Source organism: Haliaeetus leucocephalus, unplaced genomic scaffold (assembly GCF_000737465.1).
Source record: "Haliaeetus leucocephalus isolate CR32 unplaced genomic scaffold, Haliaeetus_leucocephalus-4.0 Scaffold932, whole genome shotgun sequence".
NCBI classification, from domain to species: domain Eukaryota; kingdom Metazoa; phylum Chordata; class Aves; order Accipitriformes; family Accipitridae; genus Haliaeetus; species Haliaeetus leucocephalus.
In genome coordinates, this window is record NW_010973368.1 from 12,153,869 (window position 1) to 12,173,549 (window position 19,681).

Sequence of the window (19,681 nt, forward strand, 5' to 3'; positions counted from 1 at the left end):
TCTTACTTCAGGATATTCAGTCAGAAGTGATGCTGGAAAGATAACAGAACATTTCATTTTGATTTTATTCCACTGTTTTCACATTGTGGTGTTCTCCTAAGAAAAATTCTAGTAAGGTCATGCCTAGACTTTTTCAGCAAGACTTTCCCTGGAGAAGAATAACTTCTCTACTCACATTACTAGTTCAAAAAAAAAAAAAAAAGCCTACAGACAAACAATTAGGAAATGAAAGGAAAAAAAAACCCTAAAACTGCATTTTTGGCCATTTAAGGCTATGAACTGAGAAACAATGAACAAGCCCTTATGTCAAAACAAAACAAAATCTTAATATTGTTCAAAGCAGGAAGATTCCTCTTTTTCAAGTATTTGTAAAATCTTTCACTGTAACTAAGACCCTAACCCACAAAGTCTTCCATCCTACCTAACAATGAACTGCTTACAGATGCTTCTAAAGACAACCTGCATGCTAAACTTGCCATTAAACTCCTCCCTCTGCCCATACACAAGAGAGAACTACAGAGAGAACATAACATCAAAGATCAAATTTCTTTCCATTTCTTCCTCAAATTTTACCACTGCCTTGGTGCTAGGATTGCTGAAGATGCATTATCTAATGACTCTATCTACCTACAGCCATACAGTTCTTGTGCTGCAATTTATTGGCACCAAGCCAAACATCACTGGTCTTGTACCTTTCTAGCAGTGTAACTACATGGCATGCTTATGCTGTCAAGTACCAAACACCTCCACTGATGATGAATGTGCTAGGAGAATATGGGGGACGGAAGCTGGGGATGAAGCTTGCCATTACAGACACTTCACACAATACTACTGTTTCTTACCTCCTTTCTGGGTTTTGCAGAGGAGCTGCATGAGCTCTTCTTTGTAAGGTGCTGCCCCTTGAGATGTAAGGTGCAGGTCTGCTGTTGTATCAGACAGCTTCAAGATTAACACTGCAGGCTTCTATCCTAGGTAAGATACCACTAAAACCAAACAGCTTTTACTCAAACCACTTTCACGAGGCAGAACTATGTGCTAAATCCTCTGATTTTTGTCATCTCTCATTGTAGGTCCTTATCTAAACAGCCAGTCAAGCAAAGGCATTACAGTGCCATGCTGCTTTACCTTGGGTACAGCAATCTTTCTCTGTTGTTGACTCTATGACACTAAAAGCAAAATCACTGTAAGTCATTTAGTACTTGTACAGAGAGATGAACTGGACTTGTCTGGAAATGAGCGTTACTTGGGAAACTGCTCCTCCCACATGCACACATTGGGATCATATGAACAGTTGTATTCTATCCATCAGCTATTCCACTTGCTATACACCTTTTACATAAACATACAGCAAATGACAGCTACTTCCCAGTAATGAAGCCACAGAGAAGATTTCCAAAGTGTTCTTGAATAACTAGCTTAGCAGATTTTCCAAGATCTGACACCATGACATAACTGAAGCTACAGAGCACTACTCTAAAGTAGTCAAGCTGTTCCTCTGGAAGCTCTCCTTTATAGCAGAAGTTTGTATTTGTTCCATAAGCCCAGAAACAAAGATGTTTTCAAAGAGCTAAAGTTAGAACTCAATTTTTCACTGTAGAGGTTTCATATGAAACAGGTTTCAAAACTTCTAACACCTCTGAGGAGGACATACTTAGTCCCATCAATGCCTCAATCAGAACACGTCCCAGGGACAGGAGGCTAACATTATAACATCTGCCTCCCACACTGGCCCTCAGTACTTCCGCTGATGCTCTTTACCCTCCCACCCACCTTACTGCTCTCTCACATAAATACTCCTTGGAGCAGTGAGGCTTCCACTGGCTACATCCCACAAGCTCAGGCTCAACAGTTATCCTGGTCACTTCTGCATCTCACTCCAAAAGGCCCATCTATCCTACACTCCTTTTATGTGGAAAGAACTTCTCTTCAGTCCTTCCATGTTCATGTTGCAGTACCCGCTGCCTTCACTTGCTGTTATTAGAAACCTTGAACATGACGTCTGCTCGTTCTGGGACCCAAAGACAGCAGGCTAAAGAGTCCTCAGCCTTCCCAGTCCTTGCTTGGGAGGGGGTACTGCAACCATCCCAACTACTCCCTCACTCCAGTGACACAAGGCAGGGTGGCAGCTGTGGTCCTGCCCTTTCTATCTTCCACAGCAGGGTAGGATGGAAAAGGGGGAAGAGGATGGGAAGAAAGAGAAAAGCACCTGCTAGGGACCATCATATTCTTTCATACCCAAGACAACCAATAGTGAGCTTTTGGATGCCAGTGATCATTTTGGACATTGCCTGCCATAAACTGGCAAATGCGTAGCAACAACAATCCTGAATTCCATAGCTTCTGTGCTTAAGATGACAGCTGGATTAGCCATCCTGGGCTAGTACTATCACCAAGTACTCCATTCAGAATGGGAAGCACTCCAACAGCCCTTTACCACTTACCACATACCTGCCTAATGGACAAAGCAGTCACAACTTTGCTTAAAGCAATTTCTTCAGCACAAGTGGGACCATACAGAAATCCTTCCAAGAGATTTCCAAAGCCAAAAAGAAAAGACCACATTAAAGTCTCCTCCTCCTAAAAAAAAAAAAAAAAAAAAAAAAAAAGAACACCATCACCAGTAAACCCACTACCACCAGAAAACAACACCTTAAAAAGGCAAGACGAGAGAGCAGAAAGGCAACCTCCAACAGGTCAAGAGCACAGGAAATCTAGGGGACACTGTCAGTCTGAGCATAAAGTAAGAACAGCCCTAATAAGGATATCCTGAAACCACATGTATTACATCAGGGCAAGAAGCCATTACTAGTCCACAAGTAATCCAGAAAAATCATGGTAAAAAGAAAAAAGTCTCTCTCACAGCAAGACAATTCAATATGAACTCCCTTGGGAAGGAGTAGAAACAGCACATGCATGACCCTTCCCTCAGATCAGGAAGGGTGCTTACACCAGCTCAGAGCATCATGCAGCAGGCAGCCTGCTCTGTTCACCACATCCATCTTCTTTCCTAGATGTGGCTCACAGCTGTCCATTTGAAAAGCAACCAGGAGAGAAGGTACAGGGCCTTATAGTGTAAAAAGCATTCATTCTGGTTTGGGCATTTTTTTCTCTCCTATGAGTGAGATCACTCCTTGAAATTTTCACATACGCAAATTAACTGAACAGACTATGTTCTGCAGACATACTGTTTTCGGTCCTGTAGATGAGACAACCAACATAGCCCATCTTAAAATACTAAGGTTCATCTAAAGCAAATTAATAGACCTCCTTGTTTTCACTTGTTTAGATTATACTCCTCCACTTGCACTGCTAGGATGTGATCTGGCCAGTGGTTCACACCTACATCCTCACCTGTAAAGGAAGACCAAAACACTGCCAGTGCTGCTTGCCAGTCACTTGAAAGAGGTAGTCTGCTATTTCTCAAGCATCATTTCAGAAGACGCATCAAATGATTCGATTTTTCAGAAAATAAATATGCAGTCTTAAAATCTCCTAGGAGATCCAGGGCCTCATTTAGAGGGGAAAAAATGTTTCTTGGTACAATGGTGACAGCAGCTACCTTTAGAAAAAAGGCTGCAGAGTGTACTCAATCTTTTAATTTTTAAATAATCATGAGAAAACCAAACTACTACCCACTTCTGATACAACCCTCAGCCAGCCAATCATTCGATTCTCTCACATTTATTGCAAGTAAAATTGTATATAATAAACACAAAGGAGTAAAGAATTCCTGAAGAGTCAGTCCCAGTAAACAACCTGCAGATGTGAAAGAAAATGAATCACCTCTGAGAAGCAATTTTTTTTTTTTTTAGTTCACAGTTAGGTGAGAAAGTTACACAGCACTTTCTTAGATAAGCTGCTGTAAGCAGAATAAAAGACTCCTACTTTTTAAAGTTTTTTTTCACCCAAAGTTCCTGTGTTAGGTAAATTGTTTTATCACTAAAAAACCCCTCCCATTAGCCTCAGCCAACCGGTTTAGGCTCAAGCTCAAATGTATTTGTAGCTTCCAGAGTTTTCATTTTCCTGCGTTTTATCAGATTTTGTGTGCACTCGGAAAATGGCAACTACTTGCTCCATCTACAGGGTTAAAAGGGCCTTCTTGGAACTCAGGCACCCACATAAGCAGCAGAGAAAAGCATAAGCAAGAAAACAACCCTTATCACTATCACTGTCCCTAGACTAGATTGTTCCACAGCCTCCTGGCTCCTTCCCTCCTCTTTGGTTTTCAAACTATACCTTGATTTTCACCACAAATTAAAATGAACAAGTTAGGAAAGACAATGCAAGAAGATGAAATCTTAGCTGGGCAAAAGCTGAGTAATTACTTAGTCTGTATATGATAAACTGAAAACATTTACTAGTTAAATAGGTCTGAGAGAGAACAGCAGTTGAGAGCGCTAAAAATGTTAAAACATGTTGGGGTCCTCAACAACTGGGTTCAATTATATTTCTTCTATAAAAATCACCAAAGAGGAGCAGACACATTTTAGCAACTTGAATTTTTAATTTTGAACCATGCTTTGGAATAGATAGATGTGGATTAAGAGCTGCTGACAAACAGCAAGATAAAGTAATAAACACTTTGTCTCTCCTTTGGGATCCAGTGATCTACAAGCAACTTGCAGTCAGTTCAGCCACGACAGCATTCTAACAGGTTTGTATTATTTCTGCGTTTGACAGGTAGAAAAAGTATTATATTGGGAAAAATCACTGATTTGCTTAAGTTACAATGAAGCCTACTACAGAGCCAAAAGCCAACCCTATTTTGGCTGGCAGGCCTATGCCTGATTCAAGAGACTTTTCTGTATTCTCTCTCTTGGATCAGAGAGTATTCATTGATTTGGAAACTTTCTGTACAACCCCCACCCAGTGAATACATGGAAGACATCAAGATTTAAACACTTTTCAATTGTTTGCAGCTCATCTATGTACACCTGAGGTTTTACTCATATTTCAAAGCTGTCTGGGCAGCGGGCTTCAAAAACCCCTCATGGTCAAACTATACATTTACAGTACAGCAGGAAAGAGCCACCTCTCAGGTTTCTGGGGACTGGCATTGCAGGAATACCTCTGAGTTCCTGAGCTAGTGTAGGCATCCCACACTGACACCAGACATTTTGAATAAACAATTTAATTTCCTGAAGTGTTGGAGGGGAGGGAAAAAGCCAGGGAAAGAATTTTCACATTCAAAGACATATAGAGAATGGGGAAAAAAAATTAACCCTGTAATAGTTTTTATTTCATCAAAAGGAGGTCAAGCTTTACTGAAAGAGAACCTTCACCCCTATTCTTATATAAAGCTCCAACAATTATCCCCTTGAAGCTGAAAGTACCCACACACAAACATGGCCATTTTTAAGACCAAAAAATATTTAACCAAAAACATTCTCCAGCAGAAGCCTTCCATTACTGTAATATTAGCAGCACTGCTAGGCTGCTCCATTCTGCCTGGATCAGCCCCAAACAACTGGTAATCTACTTCAATTTAATGGGAAAGGGAATAGAGAGATTTTACATGGACCACATGCATTTGCCAAAAACAAACACTTTGTCTTTCAAGTTTCACTACCAGCAGCAGCAAGTGTGCTAAAAAATCTATTCTTACAGGGAGCTTTCACACCCACGTCAGTCAACATAAAAAAAGGTGGCAGTAGCACTAACAAGTAACAGGAAACTCAAATACTATACTTGGTCCTACAAAAACATTTCAAATTACGCTACCAGATACTTCCCTGGGCCAAGAAGGCATTCAGAGTACTTTCAATGGCATCATGGTTGCACGTTTTAATTACTACCTACCATGCTTTTAATTCTTGGCCATCAACTGTTGTTACCAAGCCATTCCGTCTCTTAAGTACTTGTTCTCAGTAGTTACATTATGACGCAACAAAGCAAAAACAAACCAGCAAAAGAAGTCCACGTGTTGATCCCAGGTTTACCACTGAACTTGCACCACTGTGAACAAATTCTATTTCCATCCCTGTCTCTCAGGCTTTCCATTAAAAAAAAAAATTAAATCTGAACACCAGGTATACCCAGTTCCCAAGGAATCCAACTACAGAGATTTCCAACAGCTTCAGAGGGACCTAGATTAGGCCAAGGTCTGCAAACATGCTCAGCTCTCACCAAGGTCAAGAAAACTCAGCACCATAACAAGTAGGAGTTTTTGAGAATCTCAGCCTAATTCATATGCACGGATTACTACTTTAGGAATAAACACTAGTACAAAGAACTTGACCCCCATGTAATTCGTCTACAGAACAGATTTAGAGATCTTGATCTTACACATCAGGAAACAGCTTTGCCCCAGAAGAAATCTGTGGTAAAGCTGCCTTAGAATAAATGACTTTGTTTCCAAATTCTTTGCCCAAGCTACGAACTAAGCATTTTAATTAAGGTCTCCTAATTGCAGTTAGTGTAACTTGGGGTAGGGGGCAGGGAGGACACATGGTTTTCCACAGTCCACTGGCACCAAAGCTGACAAAGAAAGTAAAGTAACTTTAAGAATACGTTAGCTGTAGTAAATGCTCTACCTGTGTTCTGTGGTTTCAGAAACACTTTTTCCTGTTTGAAGAAAGCTCCCCTGTCTGGTTCTACAGATCTTTTTCACAATGGCAAACAGGAGAAACTAGGAACAAGGAAAAATTGGGGAAGTTATTTGTTAACGTATGAGCAGCCACAGCACATCAGACTGAAGGTCCAACCTACTCTGCCTCTAATATGGCTGTTCTCCCTGTTCTGTAGCCAAAGACACAAAAGAAACATCCCAAAATACTGTATTTCTTCAGTGATCTCTTGCAATCAGAGCTACACTGTTTCATTACCATTGCAACAATACTAGAGGAAAACCTGCCAAAAAGGAATAGGATTAAGCATTACATTTAACAGATTATTCAAGACAAATGACAGATCAAATCACAGCACAAAAATATTGTGCCAACCCCCACCCAAACAATACCTATTGTGAGCCAAGACACAGCACTATGCTGATCAGGAAACTGCTTAACACAGCACAAAAATGAGAAAAAAAGTTTTACTAGAAAAGCTGTTGGTCAGCACAGTACACATGGAAGTGATAGTCTGCTGCAACCACAATTCTGTACTATGCACCTGAATTTATTTTACTTAGAGGAGGAAAAAAAAAAAAAAGACAAAACTCCCCAATGACCTTATGCCTTCCTCATTCACTCACTTCTGGCTCCTTCCAGCATCATTTTGGGCTCCAAATGTCATATTCCCAGTAGACTCAAATGAGCGCCAGTCTCTTACAAACACTCACAATTAAAACACAGCAGCTGACCAGCATCAATCAAGTAAAGTCTTCTCTGCTCTCCAGAGCCTTCTCAGGGACACATAAACTTATATGCTAAAGATCCATGTGGTTTGATTACACTACCCAGAACCAGCAATAACCTGTTACATATCTTAAGGAAAAGATAGCCAAGAGAGGCTTTAAATTACATTTAGACCAGACAATAGTAGGATCCACTGTTTTTACTGTGAAAAAGCAAGTTCTGATCCACAAGAAAGCTCTATCTTACGGTGCAATGCTATTTGAAAAGAGGCAATCCATCACTACTAGTAAGCAACAAAAGTGATGAAGATCAATGTCCTATAGCATACATAAAAAGTAAAGCTACGATCACATCACACTAACAAAGGAATCAGAAGGAAAACTAGCTAGAGAGTTCTTGAAACAAAGTTAGCCCCAAACAAAAGCAATTTAAACTTGGGGATGTCTATGACCAAATATTTTTCACTCTACTGAATTGTGAATAAAACAAAATTCAGGGCACAAATTCTCCCAGATGCTGCGAACTGAGGGCCTAAAATAGCATCAGAAAGAGAAAGAAAAAGAAAATGGAGCTTCAACCCCCTATCTAGCAGCAAGCCTGTACTTTCTATTCCTCAAAGTGTGCTAAAATTTTGGTTTTATAAGGCCAGGAAAAAGGTCAAAAAACTCTACTCTCTTCAAAATTCACTCCAGCCTGGATAGAGTCCCTGGACTTTGATCTATTCCTTGAGACAGAAGGGAAGGTTACACCAAAATGTCAAGCCCCAAAGTCAAAATACAACACCATCCAGCGCTTGTCCACCTGCAAATAGATCTCTGCCCCCTATAGCTGCAGCTCCCACTTGCAGTCCAGGCAATCAAGAACAGTTGAAGGCGTAGCACAAACCATTTTCTCTCCATGGATTAAACCAGCTTTAAAAGGTGATAGTTTTGAAAAACAAAATTTCTACTGAGTGACAAAGGGTGCTGCTCAATTTTATCATCACGTACTCTTTGCACAGCACATGATACTCCAACCCAATGTTCTGGAAACAACACTTCTCCCCTCTTATGCTTTCCCCTTTTCTGCCAAATACAGGGTGCAGGTCAGCAACTACCAGTACTTTTTTTTTTTTTTTGCCATCAGCCTTTCATCAAAATAGCAGACTGACTTAGTTTCTTTTTCCCTTTCCTCCCTCACATACACTTAACACACACTTGTACAGGAGTTTTCTTTCAGTGCTTGAAAACTACCAGATTGACAGCTCCAGTGAATTAAGCTCCCTCTTTGTCGGCCAAACAAGAGCAGCACCACAGGCAACCTCACAACAAGCTCCCTCTACCCTCCTCTTCCCACCCCTCCAACTAGCAAGCATATCTGAATGCTGAGCTTCACACACAGCTCTATCATACCAGGGGGCCTTGTAAAGAGTCTCCGATAATGTGGTTTACCCAGACTATCTCACAGGACACTAATGTTAAAGCCACATGTGATGGAAACATCATGAGTTGACACATTATCAGCATGCACCTGTGCCAGACAGCACAGTAACTCTAAAACCATGAGGCTGGTCTGAGTGCATGCAAGTCTGTGCTTAAACACTGACTGGCAAAGAAAATCTATTTTAGACAACAGTGTGAAAGAACGCCGAGTTAAAGCAATTCTTAAAGACATACTTGAAACTACAGAAAGACAATGTTAACTGAAAACCAACAGAAAGATCAGAAAAATTCAATGCTTTCAATACCAGACAAAAGACAGGTGCAGATTTTATTTGAAAATGAACTGTACGTTTGGTATGAATGCTACAGAGACAGGGCTTCTGTTCCTATCGCAGTACTAATACTGTACTTCACTTTTGGAGTGTGCTCCTCTGCTATGTTACCACTTAACCTGGTCAGGCAGCAAATGTGGATCTGGGCACTCTCCTCTCTTCAATTACAAGCGTTTTTTAGGTTCCACAAAACCCTCTGCTGTTGGTTTTAAGTCATTAGCATGCACTATAGATGAAGTTAGAAGATGGCTCCTGAGCTGTACGCAGCTTTTAGTTCTTCCTCCTTCTTTTGCAAGCTTTTTTATTTTTAGCAGGAAAGTCTTTTCTCTTTGGGGAAGAACTTTTGACTTCTGAACTTTTTTATGACATCTTGGCTGAAATTTCCTTTTTTTAAATTGGTCAAGAACCAGGGTGTTTTAGTAAAATGAGGATGTATACATACACTTAAAAATAAGTCATGCCTATTCCTGTACAGGTTAAAGGAAAACCCAAACAAAAAAACCCCACAACACAGCAGAAGCAACTTGATAATTGTTCATGTTTTACTCACAGCAAAACTAGAGAATAGCCAACATGCACTGACAGCCTCCTTACGTTCCTGTGATGTCAAGAATGAAAGTGAGTTCAAAAATGCATTAAAAGGTATATGTGGAGCAGATCCACCTGTGGCTATTAAACATGGTACCATGGGCATGACTACTGCCACCGGAGTCTGTAAACCAGTGACTGACAGAAGGCAAGAGGGTCTGCCAAGGGGAAGCCGAGCACATTTACTCTGTGCCTCATACTTTCCCTAAGCATCTGCTACAACCATCATTTAGCTCCTGGCTGGCCAGGTTCAGGTCTATTTGGCTGGCCTTACACTCTTCAGCTGGCCTGTCAACCAAAACACCTCTGAGCAGTTAGGGCCTCTGCTATGAAACAAAACCTACTGACGAACTTGTGTGGGAGTAACCTCACCATTACCCCGTGCTACCCTCTCACCCATCAAATGGCAGCAAGGAGAACCCATACTGGCTGCACCTGTACTGGGCTCCAATGACAGCAGGCAGAGAGGGCCGGATCCTCAGCCTGTAAAATCTCCTGAACTGAGACGAGTTTTTGTAATACAAAGGAACAGCATGTTCTTGAACAAAAAAGCATCTACTTGCAGCTGTATGACATGCAGATAGAGCTAAAGAGCAGCAGTTACCAGTATTTACATTCATCTCTGAGGTTTGTATTTTTAACTACAAGGAAATAACCAAGATTCTCATTGAAACACACACGTTTAAGAAATAACATACCCGACTGGGTTTAAGTGGTCACTGCTGGACTCACTAAAACATAGCATATTGCTGAAACAGGCACTATTTCATAGTCCACCTATACAAATGATCCTTGTAGTGAAATGAGGCTGACAAGATGAGGAATAAGCCTAGTCATTACACCGATTCTTTTAACCACGAAAGTATTTTGGCGTGGCAGGGAGAAAGGACTGCAGCGCTGTGGCTGCTGATGGGGCAGGCGTGGCATGTCACAAGTGGACCTTTATGATATCATTTCCTTCCAGTGCCATTAATCACCCCAGACATCACTTGTTCTATCAGCTATTAACCAGTTGCCCCCCAAAACACAGATAACTTTATCAAGGCTAGGCAGTGAGTCATTACTAAGCACTATAACATGCAGTGCCAAAGGCCTTGTTTCCAAAGAATCCTCTGAACTATTTCTTCCTGCTGTAAGAAAACACATTATACTACTACATGTACTTATCCATACCTAACATCAGAGGAAAAATTACAAAAAGTAGAAAAAGTCACCAGCACTTTAAAACACATGATTTCAGAAAAGGACAACTATGTTGCTTACAGCCAAAACATTCAAATCAAACCAGGTCTCTTAAAGCACCAATTTTTAGCCCCTTAGCAGTCTTCAAGGGGGAGACTCCCGCAACAAGCACACACATCTGTGGTGTGGTCTGACAGGGCAAACATGGGGCTTCAGAACAACAGCCAGGAGCATCCCAGCTTCACAGCTCAAGATTTAGTATTTTGTCTTTTGCTACAGACATGTCTCATTCAAGTATTTTTCCTCCTTTGCCAGCAGCGCCACAGAGAATTCGGTTTCACGAGGCAATGCCTCAGGACACAGACCGAACATGCAGAACCAACGAGTTACAGAGGAACAGGACCAAAGATGGATTGTTGATAAGGAGGAAGAAAAGCCTGTGAGGAGTGTGATGAAGAGCAAAAATAAGCCTGGGTTTTTTTGAGAAGGAAGGACCAACTGCAAATTCTTCCAAACAAGCAAGCATGACTTGGCGGTATGCGACAAGACAAAACAAGACACATTATAAATCTTCACTAACTGCCATCCAAGGGGAGATGATTAAACAGCTCAACATGAACTGAACCTGCTTCCAAGTTCTGGGCCTGGCTCTGCCACTTACTTTCCTAAAAGTGCCATTAGATCTAGAAACATGACTTTCTCCACTCTACAGATCAGACCCCTGGGAGCCCTCAGAGCAACCTCAATTAGTGTACACCCTCTTGCCTGCACAAGCAGTAGCCTGGCTGTGGGAAAGAGCAGACTTCTGCTTTGGTTTCCAATTCACAGGAATTATTCGACAGCATTTGTACAAGTGGCAATCACATCCTGGTGAAATTAGCCCAAGCACTGCAGTTGGGAGGAAAGAGAACTACAACTAAGGGCATTTTACTTGGAACTAAAGGACATCTCCCCTCAATGAAACTCAAGTCATTTGGAAAGCCATTCTTAAAGTACATGGTTGTCCTCCAAATAGGATTTCTCTCTGCAGACAGAGAGAATACTAACTAGTATTTGTGTAGTATTTGGACAGTATGGAAGTATCAGCATTTTCCTCCTTGATCATATAAAGGGTGTAACTCCTTCTGAGGAGAGTTAAATTCCATCAGTACAAAACAAACCATTGTTTCAAGGCCTGAACACTGAACTCAAAAATGAGAAAAAAGAACCAGACAGAAGAGGGTTTGTTCCACAGCACTATGGCACAGATGTGCCCAGCACAGGTGCTTATTTTATCTATTATCACACTCACTGTAGTGTGTTTCATACGCTCTGCTTCCTTGTTTCCTTGGAATATGTTCAAGAACGTCACCTCACCAAAAGGTGTCAACTATTGAGATGAACAGCACATTATCTGACCAATGTCAGGACATACACTGTCAATCAGTGCTTCCTAGGTGCTGTACACTAAGGCAGAGCAAACACTGTCATCTCTGACACCCCTCTCAGATTGAGCCTATATATTCGAAAAAGCTGCACACATTCAGACTGTGTGCCTAGACTTCGCAAGTCATGACTCCTGAATTAGTAAAGAGACTTCAAACTACTTAATGTACACAAAGAACTGTTTCCCAGGCACCTTCTGCACTATTACAGATTGAACCAAACCAGGCACAGTGGTGACCTCAGGAGAGGTCAACATCTCTGCCTTGAAACAGGACCACAAGCCTGTATCATTCCCAGCATGTTTGTCCAAGCCAGTCTTAGAAGTCTCAAGCAACGAATTCCACTGCCTACCTAGACAATCACAGTATCTTTTCCACTTACCTATCATCCCTCCTTCTTGGCACAATTGAAACCTACTACTTTTTGTTCTACCTACAATGGAACTGAGGAATACATGGGGGCGGGGGGGTGTTTGTCAGGCTTTTTTTCCTACAACAGCTTTTTACAGTGTCCGAAGATCCATCTCCAGCCTCCTCTTCTTTATGTTGAATAACACAGTACAATACACCTTATTTTCAAGGCCTCCGATCCTTCTCACTGCTCTCTTTGGGCACTTTCCAGCTGATCTGCCTTTTCCTTGAAATCCCGTGCCCCAGACCAAAGGCAATAGGTGAGGCTACTGCAGCAGCAGCCTTATCAGTGCTGTGCAGAATGGAGGCATTACTTCATGTGCCTTGCAGGCTCTGTTCCAGCTTATGTACCCCAAGATGACATTTGCTTTTTTTTTTTTTTGTAACACTGTCAATTTGTATTCAGCCTGTGATCTGCAAAAGAACGCAGATCTTTCTGAAAAGCTGCCACCTGACCAAGCTTATTATTGTTCCTTGCTGCATATCAGTTCAAACAGGTTGTGGTAAAGGGATGTACCATAAGGAGGATGCAAACTTCCTGAACCTGAGGTAAATGATTGCTAGATCACAAAACAGAGTCGCTATGAAAGGGTGATTGTTACAGTCACTTCTGTTGCCGAGTGGCTGCGCTCCATGTTCCAATGAAATGGTTCTGCAAGCATAATAACACAGTAAGCTTTTTGCGAGAAGGATGCCTACCAGTAAGTACTGTCAGAGATTACGAAAATGCACACATATCCATTTCTTCTGGGATGTAAAGTCTTCTTCACAGACTACTGGAAGAAGGAGCAAGAACCCAGAAACACGTAAACTTTTCCTCCAAGAAATACATGGGGTTTTTTGCTACTACCTTCAACACTTTTTCATGGTTTAGTATAATTTCTACCATTAGGCTAGTTGTAAGTCTTTGTTAGAACTGATGTCAAAGAAACCCACCCATCCGGCCCTGCATTACTTCTCATGATATAGTATTTCAGACTAACACAAGCAACAATGGGAGCTATTGATCAACACATGCATGTTTTATTTTTATGGCTTTTAAGGCTGTAAAAGCTAACTGGCACAATCCAGACATTTAACAAAAGTAATATTTAGGGGGTTTTTTTGTGGGGAATCGGGGTTAAAGAAAATCCCCTGAGTTCTTCCCGGAAAAAACATGCAATACACTTCATGGCCTGCTATATAAAGAAACAGATTAATTTAATACCCTCAAACCAGCATTATTCTTAAATCTATCTTAAAACTCACGTTTAGGTTCTTGTGCACAGGCCATGGCACACAAGAGACCACAAATAAAGTTTAGAACAGAAAAAGAGTGCCATACAGATCTACAGCACTGACCACAGAGTTTAACATTTTGTGGTAGATTTACTAAACAAGAGTAGCTTCTCATATGCACTAAAAGAAGGTTTAACTATCCATCACAGAAACAAAATGGGCAAAAGTTGAAGAATCAATTTAGCTTAAAGAAAAAAAAAAACAAACACGTTTGAGTCACACAAATTTAAATTAGGCATACTAATATTTTGGTAGGAAAAAAATCACTTGTTGCTATGTTCAGCAGATCGATCTGGTATCAGCACCAGAACAGCTTCATCATACTCAATTAAAACAAACAAACAAACAACCCACCACACTGACCTGTCAGACCCAAATGGTCTTCAGCACAGGTAATGTATGCCCTAACAGGAGCTCCACACCCAAAGAAAAATGCATCCCCTTGCATAAAACCAAAACCTGCTGAACTGATGCAGGTAGCAATTCAAGAACATGGTCTCAAGTTTCAGAACAGTCTTTGGCAGTGGGAATCCAAACCAGACCGAGAAGCCTTAGCTTCCTGTGCATCAAGGAATGCTATCAGTTTGTTATGGATGATCTCCCAGGGAGGGAAGACAACAATTCAGCTTGCTCACTAAAAATCAAGACAACTGGGCTTTACTAGAAGGTGTTCTCAATTACCTCACCTCCATTTTCTTTTGTGGGCAGAATTTGATTTTTCTCAGAATTTCTATAATTTCCTGAGAACTTTTTCCTCCCAGATGCTCACCCTGCTTTTATGAAAATAACACAGCACAATAAAATCTGACCATATAAAATCGGGACGTTAGGATGTACCAGCACAGTTCTTTTGTCTGTTGAATTGCAGGATTTATCATGACACAGATTACATCTTCAGGCAACTCTTCAACTCCTTTGCTATTCATTTTCTACATGCTATGACGAGGAAATTCTGACTCATTATGTATATAGCTACCCAGAAAAGCTACCACATTACTATGCGAACTTAGAAGTTGCACGTGTGAATGCTTTTGCCCAAAATAACTGAGAAGTAGCTTATCATTGAGAATGGGGTGACTTTAAATTATCTCCTCTTGGATGAAGCATATTTTACTTCACCTCATATCACTGTAACTTATTTTCACATTGCCATAACCTTACTGCCTCACATCTCTGTGCCTCCCAAAAGAGACTATATTAACAGCAGAACAACTACCAAGAAAATGGAGGCTTTTATAGAGCAAACAGCCATTTATAAATGGCTGCACCTCACTAATCTGAACTGGTGCCAAACACACACAACTCATTTTCTGAACAGATATATATATTTTTCTGTACTACCACCACTCCTCATATGGCATGAACAGGAGTCTTTTTATTCACAATATCCAGGGAGACCTGGCAGTACATCTAGGCATATTTTACAAAAGGATAATATAGGTATCCAAGAGTCTTCATCACCACCTGCAATTCACACCACAGCTCTGTCATCTCTATAATGGAATGGGGCACCTCTATTTCCCTAACCTTGTATTAGCGCTCGTGCACAGTGACAACCATTCCAAGGTCAATGTGATGAGCAGGGAACCAATTGGATTGAGAGTCTTTGCCAACTGCATAACCACTAAACCCAGCTTGAGACAGAGGACAAGACCAAGCAGGTAGAGGAAGGAGGAACTGTTCCTTTCAGCAGTGGCAGGGACACATGACAATGTCAGAACTACAGGCTTACATTGCAGGCTCCTAAATTCTCAGTTAGGAGTCCCTAGAAACCTTGTCCTACTTTTTAGCAGGCTATATTTTGCCAATAGCCAGCTACCTAAAGCTCTGAGACTGTGCCATCCCCTTGGTGGAGCTGAACATAAAGGCTCACAGGAAAGTCCACCTGAGATGCACAAACCAGACATTTGCACGCTGCAGTCCCCTAAGGGGCCCTACTCAGGGAACTGCAGCTGCAGCATGTATGCTAGCATGCAGATAATACAGGGTTCAACACAAAGCATGGCGTCCTAGCAGCTTCGCTCAAAAGCCCAGGACAACTTGGCAGTAGTAGCTTCTTAAATTGCCTCGTGACTAAGAAATTCACTGAGGAGATAAGAAGCCTTTACTGAATGCCCTGTTCCACATAGAAGAGCTCAATCCCACATCACAACTCAAACAGGAATGCCTTCATACCAGCAAGGCTGAGACAGAGACTCTCTTCTCCCCACTGAAACTGTACCAATGCACAGAAAGGAACATAAAAGTCTTACTCCACCAACAGCTTATGTAGAAAGGAGTTGCTGGGTGGAACCAAAAACCACTGTGGGAGGCAGAGACCAGAACTGAGGATGCACCTCATCCCAAAGGAATGCCCCTGCCATGGTACTACCAACAGAGCTCGGAGGATGGCTACCCTGGCACTGGGGAAGGAGCTCACATTCCTCTCTATACACGGCAGCAGGTTCAGCCAGAGGATCAGAGTGAGCCTGGCCCATCTTCAGGTTCAGTCTCCCTTGGGAGACACCAGCTGCAGGCTTGAAGCCGGGCTTCCCACTTGCCAGGCCAAGTGCTCTATCCTCCAGGTCAACAGCCCTCAACATGCTATCCAGGGACCACCGATCCTCTGCAACAGGCCTGTGAAACCACACTGCCGTTTTGCTCACCACACCGCTCAGAAACCTGAAAGAGATGTAAAAGCATTAAGGGCTGCAGTGGGCTGTAACCCAAGAATTTTGGAACCGCTGGTCTGGGCTATAAACGTAGAGGTAGATATCACCATAGGCACTGCTTTCATCTCCTTGGCTACACCTGGAAGGCACAGCCAAGACTGTTATGCTCTATGAAGAATACAGCTCAGACAGATGTACCTAGTGTGCCACAGTGAGGACCAAAAATGCAGGTGAGCTCAAAAGGCCTTTAATACAAGGAAGATTACCTCTTGGATATAAAGCTTAGGCAAAAGCCCCAAGACACTGTGTTCAGGCAGGACAGCTGCTGTGCCAGGCACACATGTTACTAGAACTTCACATAACCAAGTGAAAATTTTTAAGAGGAGGGCAGGTGCCTATAAGTTCTCCAGTAACAAAACTGGAAGGATTCAGATGCCAAAATCTAACAGGGAAACCTATTGAAACCCAGCAACCTAAGTTGCAGTTTAAAGATGGATACAAACATGAGGAAAGTATTTAAGGTTCCTGTCCAGTCTGTGGAGCAGAAACCTGAAGGCAGTCCTGCCTATGCCCCAAAGTAGCACCTTAACTGCTGGTCTGCTCACACTCCCTGGCACCTCATTTCAGCTAGGACAATGTAACACTTCAGCTTAAGAGTGCTGCTGGAGACAAAACCTGGAACCACCCTTAAGAAAGCGGTTCAGCACTCAGACTCTCTCTCTGAGGATGGTTTGAACAGATTTTGAAATGTCTGTCCGTGATCCCTTTAGGACACCAGCGCTTCGCACTACAAGTGGCTGCACTGGCAGACTGCAAAGAAATGAAGATTTTTCTCACCCTAACAATAACCCCAATTTAAACCCAGTACGCTTCAGGAGTTCATTAGGAGGCTTCTCTTACTTTCCTGGATTATATAACTGCTTCATTGCAAACCTGTACAAACAAAACTGAACTTTGTAGTTACCCAGAAAGTATATCCCTAGGCAACGGGCAAATAAATTCCAAGTACCAGTCACTATAAAGTATATAAAGTAGACACACCGACATATAGTCTACTCTAACGCATGAATCACTGTACAGGAATGAGTATGCTTGCCTTATTTCCTACCATACACAATATTTCTGTTGAGCTTAGCACCACTTTCTACAGCAACAAAAGCTTACAAACACACAAGTAAACAAGTAGATATTATGCACAAAGTACTTGAAATCTTTGCCTAAATAAATGCAGCTTCTTTCTGGTGTCAATGGAAGTTACCAGGAAGGAAAACAGAGCATCCAAGATAGCAGCGCAACTTGCTCCAGTGACTGTACTGATCTTTAAACCAAACAATTAACTCTGCTTCTACAGAAAGGCTAATATGAAATGCTTTTAAAACTATCAAAGCATGACTGAACAGACATATCTATCCACTGTCTGTAAATGCTATTCAAAGTGAGCTTAGCCTGTACAGAATGAGACAGCCAGCCAATTTTCATCAAGAAATTAGTAAAGTGTAGCAACAGACACACTTCAGGGTCAATTTTCACAGCACTGCAAGGACCTAAAACTATTAGCAAATTTGTGCAGTACACAAAGAAATTGTAGATCCATGTTATGTAACACAAGTCTAAGGAATTTCTGCAGTAGAAAAAAATGAAGCAAAGAACCTAGTCAAAAAGAGAAACAAGGACAGTGGAGAGCAGAAAGTCAGTTTTGGAGATTCCTAAACATAAGAATGTACAGCACATAACACCAAGAATGGAAGACAAATTACTACAAAAAGCTTTTTATATATTTTCTGAGATTCCCCTTAGTTTCTGGGCACGAAAACTAGCCTTATACCAAACCTCAAGACCCTAAAAATGACATTTTTCTTATGCTTATTAAAGGTTAAAGGGTATTTTTGAGTGTCACAAAAACTAACTGAAAACCTCTTGGGCAAGGTCAAAGCTTAGCATTATTCATCCAGAAGTTTTGTTGGGAGAATCACATGAAATTTAGAAAGACATTAAAGCAGAACCCATGGCCTTTTCGATACTTTAAAACACTCTGACAAGTTTTGCTGAAGTTTGACAGAGGATACAGAATGCCAAGAACACAAGCTGACATAAAAGCTTCTGCCGCTTTCTCGAAATAGTTTTGTTTCTTCTGCCTCCTTCATCTTTACAGAAAGGAACAAGTGCTGCCAACAGAAATTTCACAGGGATTGGTGTTTTTAGCATGGCATGCTTTAATAAAGTGTATTTGAAGTCTCGTAAAATATATTCTGCAAAGTTTGAACAGACTTCACAAAAAAACAGAACATGAGCTATTTAGAATATTTTCAATTATCAAAGCTGATTTCATATACTTGTTACAAACTTATTATTAGAATGAAATAAATCAGAAAAAGCTGTTATTCAATATCAGAAGCTGTAATGCATGTATCACAAGACCTTGGAACCGCATGGAGTTCACACTTCCAATTAATTAATAAAATTGTGTAATATACTGCATCTATTATCCTCTAAGCTATTTAGATAAAGTCTAATTACAGGTTATTGAACTAACCTTTACCTCTGGGACTGCAGAACATAGACGCAGTTATACCACCTTCAGACATCTCATTCGTAGCTCTGGTGAATACAAGCTCACCCAGGGGTTCGTACACCCTAATTTCAAGCATTTTCGCACGACATGAAGGAAGGTTATTCCCAGTCATTTGACGCTTCCTAATAATAGCTCGGTTTCAGCTCCAAATCTTAGCAAGGTCCGCAGAGATCCCAAATGAGACTATTTCAGCGGGAATACTAGAGACCTCTCGGGAAGCGGCGGACAGAAATTTACCCAGGCAGTAAACCAGGGTTGTGCCGGGCCCTCACACACACACACAGAGACGCTGCGCACCGCCCCGGACCGAGTTTCCCCGGAACGCGCGGTAGCCGCCCAGGTGAGCGGGAGGCAGGACACCGCAGCCGCGGCCCCGCGGGCGCAGAGCGGGGCGCCCGGAGGGCACCGGCCAGCCCTGCCTCCCCCCGGTCCCGGCGGGCAGAACCGGCTGACGGAAATCACGCACCGAGCACAAAATGCCCGAGGGCCGGCGCAGGCCACGGCCGAGCCCGGAGCGGAGCGGCCCG

General features: G+C 41.9%; 1 protein-coding gene across 2 annotated transcripts in view; it reads right to left on the minus strand.

Moving 5' to 3' along the window:
• The window catches only part of ITPK1 (inositol-tetrakisphosphate 1-kinase), a 158,121-nt gene that overhangs the window by 138,131 nt on the left and 309 nt on the right, over positions 1-19,681 (minus strand). The window lies entirely within an intron of this gene.